The sequence below is a fragment of the Myotis myotis genome, unplaced genomic scaffold (genome assembly GCF_014108235.1).
Source record: "Myotis myotis isolate mMyoMyo1 unplaced genomic scaffold, mMyoMyo1.p scaffold_m19_p_1, whole genome shotgun sequence".
NCBI classification, from domain to species: Eukaryota; Metazoa; Chordata; class Mammalia; order Chiroptera; family Vespertilionidae; genus Myotis; species Myotis myotis.
Window position 1 is genome coordinate 2,069,432 of NW_023416313.1, and position 14,421 is coordinate 2,083,852.

General features: G+C 60.4%; 1 protein-coding gene across 1 annotated transcript in view; it reads right to left on the reverse strand.

Moving 5' to 3' along the window:
- Positions 1 to 1,780, reverse strand: part of SH3TC1 (SH3 domain and tetratricopeptide repeats 1) — a 39,996-nt gene extending 38,216 nt beyond the window's left edge. Inside the window, exon 1 of the mRNA XM_036327858.1 lies at positions 1,707 to 1,780. The gene's annotated coding sequence lies outside the window, so the exon portion shown is untranslated. The remainder of the gene's footprint in view (positions 1 to 1,706) is intronic.
- Between the last annotated feature and the right edge of the window lie 12,641 nt (positions 1,781 to 14,421).

The window sequence follows — 14,421 nt, forward strand, 5'->3', positions numbered from 1 at the left end:
GTGGCTGGAGAGACGCATGGAGGACAGGGCATCCCCGGATGGGAGCAGAGGGGCCGCACAGTGACGGCCTGGCATGCATGGAGCGGCCCCCCTGGGGGGCAGCAGAGGGAGGCCACCAGCTCCGGCCACGGGTGGGTCCGGGAGATGAGAGACACGTGGAACGCACGGCCCGGCTCTGGCTGGCCACGCGGCTCCCCCGGGGCCTGGTTACTAATTCCTTACTCCTGCGCCGGATGGACCAGCTGGGCTGAACCAGGAAGGATTAGCGGAGGTATCGCTGTGGGAGGGGGAGGCCAGAAAATCAAGGAGAGGCTGCAGTGCCCCTGTGGCGATGGGCGGGAGTTGGAGACATTGGGGTGTGAACTCACAGGTCACTATAGACACATATGGTACCAGTAGAGAAACTATTAGATACATTGTATGCCCATGGGTCAGTACACATATGTACTACCTTACAGATAGCGTGTACACACAGGTAAGCACACTTTGCACTTAGCAGATACATGTGCATGCCCAGGTCAGCATCCATGCTCAGACCTCGGGCTGTCAGCTGAGGTCCCAAAGGCAGAGCCACCCAGGGAGCCCCAAGTGCCCCCTGCCCTGAGCCCCGGGACCTTGGTCCCTAAGCCCTTCCTCCAGCTCCAGAATCAGGACTCGGGAAACGACTGATTCCGGGACCAGGCCAGAGAGTGCAGGGCGGAGCCCGGCCCGCAGTGCCAGGGAAGGGAGGGCGGGAGTGGACGGATGAAGGAGAGTGGGTCCATGAAATCCGCAGGGTGGGGTGGCGCACGGGGACAGAGGGGCAGGGGCAGAGGGGCAGGGACGAGCTCCCGACGGCCGAGGCTGGAAACATTTGAGCCACAAAGTTAATTCGATCAGGTCATAACCCCGAGTGTGAAATAAGCAGCCGCGAGTCTATCTGACATAAATAAACCACTGGGCAAAGGGGCCCTGAAAACGGCCGATTCCCACAGCCCCTGAGGGACAGGGCGGGGCCACCAGGCTCCCTGCGCACCTGGGAAACAGAGGCTCCGAGGTGCAGCCTTGCCTGGGCCCCGGAGCTGCCCCCTACCCGGCCAGGCCAGCCCAGCGGGAGCCAAGCCCACAGCCAGGGCCCCAGGGCCAGGGGGCGGAGCCTCTTCCTCACACCCCCTCACCTTCCCCTCCCTGCCCCACACTCACTCTCAGCCTCCCCCAGGGGAGCAGGGGCGGTGCCCAGGGCGGCAGGGACTTTGGCTCCTGGGGGACCTGATGGGGGCTGGGGAAGGAGGGGAGCAGAGACCCCTCCGTGCCGACCCCCAGGGAGCAGGGAGGGAAAGCCCGGTCCCGCCTCGGCTGAGCGCAGGTGGACGGGCTGGCCCCCACACGCCCCTCCTGAGGACGGAAACGAGGCTCAGCTGCAACATCAGAACCCCAGGGGCCACCGCCTGTGGCCTCACCTGGTCCCCCGAACCCGGGAGGCGCCTCCCCCCCTTAGAGCTGCTCCCCGACAAAATCCAGCTCCGCCTGCCGGGCTCCCAGCTCCTTTCCCAGAAGCAGGGACACCAGGCAGGGCCTCCCTCGGCCACCTGCACCCCGCAGCTCCCGGCCAGGCCAGTTTGGGGCGCACACCACCCGTTTCCACAGGTGACCCGGCCTGGGGCTCGGGGCTCGTCGGGGGGAGGGCTCCTCCTGGGGGGGACCGGGCCCAGGGGCCCAGAACTTACCTGCCGGGGCAGACGCTGCCCAGGAAGGAGGCTCCCAGCCCCTCCTGACCGCCGTCCAGGGCTCGAAGGCGCACTTTTTCAGGGAGCCCGGCCCTGCAGCTCCAATCAGAGGCCTGAGCCTTCGGCCTGGTCATTGGCTGTGCCTGTGGCCCCCCGCCCCCCAGGGAGGGGCCAGTCTCCCAATGACCTTTCTCCTGCTTATCGCCCTGGGAAGTGTCAGCATTCCTGGTCCGCAGGCATTCCCCAGGAGCAGGCATTCCCGAGCAGGGCGGGGAGAAGCCAGCAGGCTGGCGGGCTGGGCACCTCGGCTGGGCTTCCAGGACCACCTGGTGTGCTAGGGAGGGGGCCACCTGGGAACAGGTGCCACACCTTGGTCGGGGGCCTCAGACGGGAGGGAGGCTGGGCCTTTGGACAGCGGCTGGGACCTCCCTCCAGTTGGGTTGAGAGCCTGCAGCTGGGGTGGGGGCAGCTGGCTGGGGCGCAGCCAACATTTATTGGGCACCTACTGGGCGCTGGAGCCACTGTGAGGCCCGCAGTGGGTCTGCAAAGGCGGCCAGTCTCTGTGTGGTGTCCAGAGACACTGGCTCCCAAACCTGCTCACCACGAGTCACCTGGGTGTCCTTAACGGTACAGGACCCGAAATCTGGACTTTTAACAAGTTCCCAAGCGTCATTGTGTTACCCGACTGCTACTGCGCTGGGGGCTGGCCCTGCCCAGCTCAGGCTGGGACCTTCCGCACGTCCTCCAGGTTCCTGACTCATGAAGGAAACATGTCAAGACACGCGTCCAGGTGGAAGCGAGAATAAGTTTATTAAAGCTTGGACCGTGAGCCTGGCCAGTGTGGCTCAGTGGTAGAGCGTCAACCTATGAACCAGGAGGTCACCGTTCGATTCCCGGTCAGGGCACAGGCCTGGGTTGTGGGCTCCATCCCCAGTAGGGGCTGTGCAGGAGGCAGCCGATCAGTGATTCTCTCCATCATTGGTGTTTCTCTCTCTCTCTCTCTCCCTCTTTCTCTCTGAAGTCAATAACAAAATATTTTTAAAAACTTATAAGCTTGAGACAGTGAGGCAAAGGAAGGGCCCTGGAGGCAGGGTCAGGGGTGGACCGGGCCCCAGCTGCCGCTGCCCACTGCCCCCCTGGGTGTAAGTCGTGTCAGGACCCTTAGAGCTCGAGACGGAAGAAGCAAGTACAGGCCCAGGAGCGAGGGGGCGCGCGCTGAGAGAGCGGCGCTGCTGTCCTTTGTCCCGGTCTCTGTTTTCTATCGGCCGGAACTTCAGGGAGGAACTCAACAGAACCTTCACCAGGTTCCCGGGTGTCCTCTGGCAGGTGGGCGCATCAAAATGAGCGTGTAATGGGCCTGGGGTCCTCCCCTGGTTCGCTCTGCCTCATCTTGGGTTCATCTGGCTCTAAGCCAGTGGTTCTCAACCTTCCTAACGCCGCGACCCTTTCATACAGTTCCTCATGTTGTGGTGACCCCCAACCATAAAGTTATTTTCGTTGCTACTTCATAACTGTCATGTTGCTGCTGTTATGAATCGTCATGGAAATATCTGATATGCAGGATGTATTTTCACTGTTACACATTGAACGTAATGAAAGCATAGTGATGAATCACAAAAACAATACGTAATTATGTATGTGTTTTCCGATGGTCTTAGGCGACCCCTGTGAAAGGGCTGTTCGACCCCCAAAGGAGTCGCGACCCACAGGCTGAGAACCGCTGCCCTAATCGGTGTTGTTATCTGTCTCCTGCCGGTGGTGATTGGTGGTGATTAAACTCTGCTCCGGCATCTTCCCGGAGGGCGGGCGGGAGGCCTTGTGCCTGATGAGCGGCTGCTAACTGCTCCGCTGGTCCCCAGCCGGCCCTGGGTTCCCTCCGTCTGCTCTGGGGTCTGGTTGGTGCGGGAGGGTTCCCCCTGTTCATTGCTCAGCTATTCGGCCTTTTCCACAGCCACTGGCCTGGCTTTCCTCGCCCACTTGCGGGGAATTCTACCAGTTTCTTATCGGCCTGCCTCACCCAAGCAGTGCGCACAGCCCTGCCCACCCGCGCTTCTCCCGCTGACACTCACGCAGGGGCAGTGCCGGGGCCTGTGACCACCGTTGCCCCTGCCCCTCCAGAGACCCCCGCTGCCCTGGGCTTCCGGGCACAGCTCCGGGCCGGCCTAGGCTGACCTGCGGACCCGTCCAGTGTGGACTCCAGGGGCGTGTGCTGATGGCCAGGCCGGGGCAGCCAGGAGGGGAGAGGTTCCGGGGTCCCCTTTGAGGGCCTCCTCGCTGGCCTTCAGGGGCTGGGCACCTTGCTCAGGATCCCCCTGTGCCCTCGGATTTCAAGGGCTTCAACCACCCAGCCAGGTCGACACAGTGGCCCTGTTCCCAGGTGGTCCTCACTCACCGTCCCCGTCTGCAGACTGGGGGAGGCGGGGGGGGTGGTGCGGAATCCGGGGAGGAGCTGGCTTCGTGGTTCACACTCACGGAGGAACCTGCCCCCTGCCCACCGGCGCCTGTGTGCTCCCCCGCAGTCCTGGCCGAGGGCTGAGCAGGGGAGGACGCCTCTCCTTCCTCTGTGAGGATTCTCTCGCGGGCACACGGATGCACATCCGCCTCCTTTAACCTGGGCTCGGGGTTCATGCAGGAAGCACGGGGGGTCGACATAGCAGTGTCCAAACTCGAGAATTTTTATGAGTTTATTTGAGCCAAACTGATGACAATTGTCAGGGAGCGAGGTCTCCGTGGCTCCAGAAAATAACCCGGGAAATGGCGGTTATGGCGCTTTTAAGGCGCATTGTGTGCACCAGAACCCGGGAAGACGGAGGGGGTACAGGGGATCCATTGCTGGCAGGGCAGGGAGCGGGGAGAAGGCGGAGCGGGGAGACCTCTGGGACTGGGTGAAAACGAACCGGAGAGCCACACACTCCCCACAGGGGGTGCAGGAGCCAACCATGGCATTCAGCACATGGCCGGGCGGGGACAGATCGGCTCGGCTCCGAGGGAGGCTGCGCCCTGGGGGCTGGAAGGGGGTTCCTCCGACCTTCCAAAGGCATCTCATCGTGGATGCAGAGGCCACAGCCAGGCTCCGTGAGGGTGAAGGCTGCCCTTCGTCAGGGGAGGGACCCGCTAGGACATGACGCCCCGCCATGACCGCGTCAGTGCGAAGGCCCCATTTCCCCGTCCCGTGTGGTCACCGTGACCCCGAGTGTGCCAGGCCGCCCCCGGGCGGTCAGTGAGGGCGGCCCTTCTCGCCCACCAGGGTCCTCGACGTGATGATGACGCTGTGAATCGTCTCGGGGACTGGGCTGTGGGGCCCAGAATTCACTGCCAATCAAGCACCTCGACACCTACATGGCGCCCCGTCCCTGTCAGGACCGTTTTAGGAATCCTGCTTCGAAAGAAGAAACACAAGAGCGCCTGTGAGGGCAGAAATAGAAGGTGGGACTAGCTATCAGTGGTAGGAAAAAAGATAGGAAGTACTAGTACGAATCATGCTCTGTTAACCCCGATGGCTTGGTTCTGATTAAAGAAGGCACATTCCAACCTGGCTGGGACTTGTACGTCCCCGGGGCCCGGGAGTCAGCCTTCCCCCTGGCAGTCAGCCTTGGACCCGGGAGTCAGCCTGGGGCCTGGGAGTCAGCCTGGGGCCTGGGAGTCAGCCTGGGGCCTGGGAGTCAGCCTGGGGCCTGGGAGTCAGCCTGGGGCCTGGGAGTCAACCTTCCCCCTGGGAGTCAACCTTGGGCCTGGGAGTCAGCCTTGGGCCTGGGAGTCAGCCTGGGGCCTGGGAGTCAACCTTGGGCCTGGGAGTCAGCCTGGGGCCTGGGAGTCAACCTTCCCCCTGGGAGTCAGCCTTGGACCCGGGAGTCAGCCTGGGGCCCGGGAGTCAACCTTGGACCCGGGAGTCAACCTTGGGCCTGGGAGTCAGCCTGGGGCCTGGGAGTCAGCCTGGGGCCTGGGAGTCAGCCTTGGACCCGGGAGTCAACCTTGGGCCTGGGAGTCAGTCTTGGGCCTGGGAGTCAGCCTTGGGCCTGGGAGTCAGTCTTGGGCCTGGGAGTCAGTCTTGGGCCTGGGAGTCAGTCTTGGGCCTGGGAGTCAGCCTGGGGCCTGGGAGTCAGCCTTGGACCCGGGAGTCAACCTTGGGCCTGGGAGTCAGTCTTGGGCCTGGGAGTCAACCTTGGGCCTGGGAGTCAGTCTTGGGCCTGGGAGTCAGTCTTGGGCCTGGGAGTCAGTCTTGGGCCAGGAGTCAGCCTTGGACCCAGGAGTCAGCCTTGGACCCAGGAGTCAGCCTAGGGCCTGGGAGTCAGCCTGGGGCCTGGGAGTCAGCCTTGGACCCGGGAGTCAGCCTTGGACCCAGGAGTCAGCCTTGGACCCAGGAGTCAGCCTTGGACCCAGGAGTCAGCCTTGGACCCAGGAGTCAGCCTTGGACCCAGGAGTCAACCTTGGACCCAGGAGTCAACCTTGGACCCAGGAGTCAGCCTTGGACCCAGGAGTCAGCCTTGGACCCGGGAGTCAGCCTAGGGCCTGGGAGTCAGCCTTGGACCCGGGAGTCAACCTTGGACCCAGGAGTCAGCCTTGGACCCAGGAGTCAGCCTTGGACCCGGGAGTCAGCCTAGGGCCTGGGAGTCAGCCTGGGGCCTGGGAGTCAGCCTGGGGCCTGGGAGTCAGCCTAGGGCCTGGGAGTCAGCCTGGGGCCTGGGAGTCAGCCTGGGGCCTGGGAGTCAGCCTAGGGCCTGGGAGTCAGCCTGGGGCCTGGGAGTCAGCCTAGGGCCTGGGAGTCAGCCTGGGGCCTGGGAGTCAGCCTGGGGCCTGGGAGTCAGCCTGGGGCCTGGGAGTCAGCCTAGGACCTGGGAGTCAGCCTTGGACCCGGGAGTCAGCCTAGGGCCTGGGAGTCAGCCTAGGGCCTGGGAGTCAGCCTTGGACCCGGGAGTCAGCCTGGGGCCTGGGAGTCAGCCTAGGGCCTGGGAGTCAGCCTTGGACCCGGGAGTCAGCCTAGGGCCTGGGAGTCAGCCTGGGGCCTGGGAGTCAGCCTAGGGCCTGGGAGTCAGCCTTGGACCCGGGAGTCAGCCTTGGGCCTGGTAGTCAGCCTGGGGCCTGGGAGTCAGCCTGGGGCCTGGGAGTCAGCCTAGGGCCTGGGAGTCAGCCTGGGGCCTGGGAGTCAGCCTTGGACCCGGGAGTCAGCCTTAGACCCGGGAGTCAGCCTGGGGCCTGGGAGTCAGCCTGGGGCCTGGGAGTCAGCCTTGGACCCGGGAGTCAGCCTGGGGCCTGGGAGTCAGCCTTGGGCCTGGGAGTCAGCCTGGGGCCTGGGAGTCAGCCTGGGGCCTGGGAGTCAGCCTAGGGCCTGGGAGTCAGCCTGGGGCCCGGGAGTCAGCCTGGGGCCTGGGAGTCAGCCTTGGACCCAGGAGTCAGCCTGGGGCCTGGGAGTCAGCCTGGGGCCTGGGAGTCAGCCTTGGACCCAGGAGTCAGCCTGGGGCCTGGGAGTCAGCCTGGGGCCTGGGAGTCAGCCTTGGACCCGGGAGTCAGCCTGGGGCCTGGGAGTCAGCCTAGGACCTGGGAGTCAGCCTTGGACCCGGGAGTCAGCCTGGGGCCTGGGAGTCAGCCTGGGGCCTGGGAGTCAGCCTGGGGCCTGGCCCCTAACCCTGGAATGTGGTCCACCCCCATTCAGGAACTGCCTACTGTCATGGAAAGATTAATAACCTTGTTGCCCAAACAATGGAGTCTTCTCCCACCCCCACCCCCACCCCCACCCCCACCCCCACCCCCACCCCCAGCCCAGCCCACCTTGCCCAGGTCCCAGGCCTGTGATCCCTGCTCCAGGTAACCCTTGTCCTCCCTATATAACCTCCCCATATAAGCAGCTGGCTTTGGGGGGGGGGGGGGGGGGCGGGCGCAGAGCAGATTTGTGGACGACCTGCTGCTCCCCCTGCTGCCGGCAGGATTGGAATAAGCGCTCACATGGGGTTCAGCCCTGTCTCTGCTGAATTGGCTCAACCCATTGTCTGGCTTCACACCCCCCTCCACCAGCTGTGACCCTGAAGGGCTGGCCAGGCCACCCTCAGCCTCAGAGGGGGCCTGACTGACGGGCCCTTTTCAAGGCGAGTTTCCTACCCGTGCGGGAGTCAGGGCGCATGAGGCAGGGACGGCGGCGGTGGCCCTGGGACCCGCAGGAGCACTTGGGAGTGGGGGACGATGACCCGGAAGCTCGAAGATCCTAGAAAAGGAACAGACTGCAGGCCCAGGGCACCAGGAGCCCTGCATTGAATGCAAGGCCTGCCCTGGCCGGGCACTGGGTGTTCAAGGCTGTGGGTTCAGTCCCCTTCAGGGCGAATGGGAGAATCAGCCAATGATGCATCATAAGGGGAGCGACAAATCAACCTCTCAAATCAACAAAATGCAATAGAATAAATGGGTGGGCTTGGCCTGTTTCCTTTGGGACAGGCCGACCAGAGGAGACCTGAGCCGGGCAAGGAAAAGGAGGAAAGGCCGTGCCCGCGGGCTGGGCGGGGACAGGCAGGGCCCACCAGCAGCCTGACATTTGAAAAGAAGGTTGGGCAGCACCCCAAAGACTTGAACTTGGTCCTGAACTGGTCATAGGGGCAGGGGGACCCCGTGCAGGCCCCGGGCCCACCCGGCCAGGGGCGGAGGGGTTGCTGACAAGGACGGACGCTGGCGCAGCACACGGGGAGCCGGAAAGGTTCTCCTCTCCTCCGAGGCTGAGGGATGACGGGGTTCAAAACGTCATGGTGGCTGCAGCCCGTTTTTGTTTTTCAAAATGCACTTCAGTCCGGCCGGCCTGGCTCAGTGGCTGAGCACCGACCTAGGAACCAGGAGGGCAGAGTTCCATTCCTGGTCAGGGCACATGCCAATCCATGATTCTCTCTCACCATTGATGTTTCTATCTCTCTTTCCTCTCCCTTCCTCTCTGAGATCAATAAAAGGGAAGGAAGGGTGGGAGGGAGGGAAAAAGGGAGGGAGGGCGCCCCAGAGGACAGAAACTGGACAGAGGACTGCAGAGCGCCTGCCACAGTCCTCGGGCCAATGCGCTCAGGCGGTGGGTGCTCGCTGCGCTCCTGTATTTTCTGTGTGTATTTCCATGTGTATTTCCGTGTGTACCCAGTTGTAATCGTGGTTACAATTAGACGGTGATTTTTGTAAGCTGTGGCTGTGTGATAATGAAAACCATCTTCTGGGTGCAAGGTTCTAAACGGAAGTGCTACCCGTCCAAGGAAGGGCACGCCAGGAATTTGTCCTCCAAATCCAGGCTCCTGGGGCCTCCGCCCAGGTCCCTGACCCCTGGATTCCAGCCTGGCCCCAGTGTTCGATTTATTAGGGTATGTCCCGCCAACCCTCACCCCAAACCCCCTTGTGAAGAGCCCCAGGCACTGGGAGGGTGTCAGTTCTTTGCCTGGAGACCTTGAGCAAGTCTCTCCCCTCTGGGCCTCCTCTGTTGCCCTCCCCAGACCCAGGAGTCAGGACACTCCCTGCAGGTCCCAGTTCCCAGCTGCTCAGTGCGAACCTGGAGGCGAGGCTCCGCCCACCACTGCCCTCTAGTGGGCAGCAGGAGGATGGACCCCAGGCACTCTGGTGAGCATCCTGGATCCCAGAGGTAAGACCCTTCTAGGTGACCTTGGAGGGAGCGCCTGGAGGACACGCTCCTTAGCCACCCCCTCCACAGACCAGAGGGAGGTGGCTTTCCCGGGGGTGGTGACCGGGGTCCCCCGGCTCTCCCCGCAGGCTGGATCCTCGATTCTTAATCAGGTAATAGCACTGCCCACGAAAGAACACCCAGCCCAAGAAGTCTCAGGGGCTCATCTGAGTCAGACTGACAGCGGTCGCCGGGAAGCAAGATCTCAGCGGCGGAGAAAATGCCCCGGAGAATGGCGGGTTTGCAGCCCGTTTTATACGCGAGACTCAAAGGAGGAGACGGAAGGGGGTTACAGAACACCCTCGGGTGGTAGGTAAGGGGCCGGAGAAAGCCAAGCAAGGAGGCCTCTGGGGTTCGATAAAAAGAGGAGAGACAGGCCCTTCTTTCCGCCGGAGGGTGCAGCACGGTCAGCATTTGCGGAACCGGAGGTGGCGTGTGAGCGGCAGGAGGACAGCGTGGCCCCCGCTCTGGAGCAGTGGCTGTGCCTCCCAGGGGTCGGGGCAAGATTATGCTATTTCACAGGAACCTTCTGTTAGGCCAGTGGTTCTCAACCTTGGCTGCACATGAGAATCACCTGGGAATCTTTTTGAAATCCTGATTTCTGGGCCTCGTCCTCCGGAAATTCTGTTTCTTTGTTATAGGGTGGGGCCACAACATTAGTAACAAAGAAACAGAATTTCCGGAGGATGAGGCCCAGAAATCAGGATTTTAAAAAGATTCCCAGGTGATTCTCATGTGCAGCCAAGGTTGAGAACCACTGTGTTAGGCGCACAAGACAATAGGCAGTGTCAAAGGCGTGTTATCTCAGGTGCACAAGACTGTAGACACCCTCTCTCTTCTTCCCCCTCCCGTCCTGACTCTCTCCTTGTCTGTCTCTGTGCTGGGGGTGCAGAGTTGAATGACAAGAATGGATTTTGAAGCTTCTGCACAGCAAAAGAAACCATCAACAAAACAACGAGAAAACCCACTGTGTGGGAAAACATATTTGCCAATGTCATATCCGATAAGGACCTAATCTCCAAAATTTATAGGGAACTCATACAACTTAACAAAAGGAAGATAAACAATCCAATAAAAAAATGGGCAAAGGACCTAAATAGACACCTTTCAAAAGAGGACATTCAGAAAGCCAAGAGACATATGAAAACATGCTCAAAGTCACTAATCATCCGAGAGATGCAAATCAAAACAACAATGAGGTACCATCTCACACCTGTCAGACTGGCTATCATCAACAAATCAACAAACGACAAGTGCTGGAGAGGATGTGGAGAAAAAGGAACACTTGTGCACTGCTGGTGGGAATGCAGACTGGTGCAGCCACTATGGAAGACAGTATGGAGTTTCCTTAAAAAACTGAAAATGGAACTCCCATTTGACCCTGTGATCCCACTTCTAGGAATATATCCCAAGAAACCAGAAACACCAATCAGAAAGGATATATGCACCCCTATGTTCATAGCAGCACAATTCACCATAGCTAAGATCTGGAAACAGCCTAAGTGCCCATCAGTAGATGAATGGATTAGAAAACTGTGGTACATCTACACGATGGAATACTATGCTGCTCTAAAAAGGAAGGAACTCTTACCATTTGCAACGTCATGGATGGAACTGGAGAGCATTATGCTAAGTGAAATAAGCCAGTCAATGAAGGAAAAATACCACATGATCTCACTCATTCATGGATAATAGAGACCATTATAAACTTTTGAACAATAATAGATACAGAGGCAGAGCTGCCTCAAACAGATTGTCAAACTGCAGCAGGAAGGCCGGGGAGGGTTGGGGGGCAGGAGGTAGGGGGGTAAGAGATCAACTAAAGGACTTGTATGCATGCATAGAAGCATAACCAGTGGACATAAGACATTGGGGGATAGGGGAGGCTAGGGGACTGTCTAGGGCGGGGGGATAAAATGGACACATATGTAATACCCTTTGTAATACTTTAAGCAATAAAAAAAAAAATGGAAAAAAAAAATAAAAAATAAAAAATAAAAAAAAAAAAAATAAAAATTATATTATTGATGTCAAGCAAAAAAAAAAAAAAAAAAAAAAAAAAAAGAATGGATTTTGAGCACCAGCCAAGACACAAGTCTCACGCAGGAGAGTCCTGCTCAGAACCATCTCGCGATTTCCTGTGATGACCAAATGCCGCCAAGTCCTCAGAGCTGCCTGGGCAGTTGAATGATGGGATAGACCCGGCTGCTAGAGAATCAATGTGCGTGTAAGCCCACCGGCCCAGGTGCCCTCACCGGCGGGGAGAACCAGGTGACCTGTAGGTGTGTGGCGTGAGGTTGGGCCTGAATCAGCTGGGGTCCGGCTGTGGGCCCGGCTGGTGGAGAGTGAGGCTCTGAACGTGAGCCACATGTTGTTTTTACTCCCGGTTTCTGGTGACACGGTTTAAATTATTGAGCGGCTGGGCAGATCCCACAATGAAATCATATTTCATTTGCTTCTCCACTTGGCCGTGAAGTCAATCAATTTCTGGGCTGGCTCTGGAGGCGCAGAAGTCAGAGACCTGCAGTTTGGCGAGAGAATGCGCGGAGGTGTCCTGGGCGACGCAGGCCCCGGACACTGTCAGCTTCTGGGCCACTGAGCACCTATGGCCGCAGGCTTTCTGCGCAGCTGGGATTGGGGGGGACGCGTCTCTACGTGAGGCCTGGGTGAGCGGCCCCCCGTGCTTCCCATGCAGAGCAGCCTGTGGGAGGCCTCAGCAGACAGGCCAGGGCGGGAATGGTGGGAAGGGCTTGGATCAGACCGCCTTCCTTTCCATTTGCTGAGTGGGGGGCATCAGGGGAAACCGCCGTGGGTGCACGCTGACCCCACAGCTCAGTGGCTACGCCCCTCTGTGCTGAGGATTTCAGCATGTACTAGAGGCCCTGGGATGCCCTGGAGACCCCAGAACAGTGCTGGAGACCCCATCATGAGGTGGACCCCGCCCCCCTGGGAGACCTGACATCTAGCAATGGAGCCAGGATAGAGACAACCGGCAAGATGATGGAGTGATGTGACCATGAGAGTCAAGGCCTCGGGAGCAGAGGTGGCCCTGGCTTAGCGGGGGGTCAGGAGGCCCCTCCGACTGGGGGATCTGCAGCAAAGTCCGGAGGGTGAGGATGAGTCTGCAGGTGCGGGCGGGGCATTCCCTGGGGCAGTGGGCGAGGTTTGGATCCCCGGAACAGGTCCCTCTGGGCCGTGCCCCTCACCGCCTGCCCAGGCCTCTCGCCTCGGCACCTGGCCTCCCTAGTGCCCCATGGAGGTAATGACAGAGCTAGGAGGGACCACAGGCTCTCTCTTCAGAAGGGCCTGGGTGTGCAGCCTAGTAGCTCCACTAGGCAATAGTGTGCATTTGGGTAAAGGCCTGTTTATGCAGCTGTAAAATGGGATGATGATGGTGACGATGATGGAGGTTCTCTGGCACAGATCAGTCCCTGGTTGTGATTGCTGACCTGGCTTGGCCCTAGGTGTCTGGTGCAGTTCCTTTTCTTTTTATTGATTTCAGAGAGGAAGGGAGAGGGAGAGACAGAAACATCAGTGATGAGAGAGAATCATTGATCGGCTCCCTCCTGCACGCCCCACACTGGGGATAGAGCCCGCAACCCGGGCATGTGCCCTTGACCGGAGTCGAACCTGGGACCCTTCAGTCTGCAGGCCGATGCTCTATCCACTGAGCCAAACAGGCTAGGGCTGAACAACTGTGCTTTTAAATGAGGCAGGTGGTTTTATATATTTAAAGGTGTTTGTGAAAGCATATATTTGCATGTATTATTTTTGTGTTTTATGACCACGTTTGAATTACCAGAAATGGAACCCCAAGATTATAACCTGCTGCCCTCAGGGGAGCAGAGAGGGCTTGACCCTGAAACCCAGTGCCTAGGGGTCTGAGGTTGCCCCCCTGGATCCTGCCCCATCTCCAGAACACCCCACTGAGAACAGGTGGGGTGGGTGGAGCCCTTACCATCCCCCCTGGCTTCCTGCTGACCCTGCAGGACCCCGGGGCCCAGGTGCTCTGCCATCGGTGTCCTCGGGCCAGGTTAGAGCAGGCAGCGCGCCAGTCCTCAGATCAGGGGCAGGGTGCTCCTCCCGTCTCATCGCACGTGATCTGGGCTAAAGGCCCCAGCGGGCAGGCCCCAACTCTGCAGCTGCCAGCCCAACCACCCAGCGGGCCGCCCGGGTTTCAGGGTGTGTGGGGCCGGGGCCGACTGGCCTTGACCACGGCTGCTCTGCAGGACTCCAGCTCTCTCCAAGGGTCATGCGGCCAGAGGAAAATATCTCCTCCTGCCTCGGTATCCCATCCAGAGTCCACAATCTCTGTGGCCCGCCCCCCGCCCTTGCTGACAGCATCTCCCAGCAGCCCTGGCCCCTCTCCCTGCAGTGCCAGGCCCCAGAGATTCTGCCTCCTGAATGCTGGTCCCGTCCAGGCCCTCTGCACGCCCTGCAGCCCTTTCCTTAGTACAAGGCGCCAGTGGGGTGCACCTGTTCCCACCCTCCCTCTCCTGTACCCCGCCCTGTGCTGGGTGCCTGAGGTCACAGAGGGCAATCGGTCACTGCGGGGGTCTGGGGCCAGTCCTGTCCTGGGGTCGCGGCCCCTCCCCAGAGCAGCCCCAGCCAGACCAGGCGCCAGCAGGTGCAGCGTGCCAGGAGCCTGGGGTGTGCGGCCCTAGACCTGGAGACAGGAGTTCTGCGCCGGAATCATGGCCTGTTCAAGCCTCGCCGGGGAAATGGGCATATCCTGTCGCCGCCTCCGATTCCCCCTCTGCAAACCGGTAGGAGGAGGTGGACCCAGTAGGTATTCAAGGCCCTTTGCAGCTCCAGGACTCAAGAGCTGCACCAAATTCGCTTTCCCCTCGGGTGTCCTCCTCGGCAATCCCGGGCTGCCAACAGCTGGCGCCAGTCAGGCAGAGAGCAAGGCAACGGTGACAGCTCCGCAGAGACCCGTGAGTGGCTGCAGGAGGCCGCAGCGGCGTCGCCTCCTTGCGCATGCGCCAGGCGCGCGGCCTGCCGGGACTTGTAGTCCATCGGTGCGGCGGCTGGGATGTGAAGGCGGAATGATGGGGGCGCGGCGCCTACACTTCCCAGGGTGCG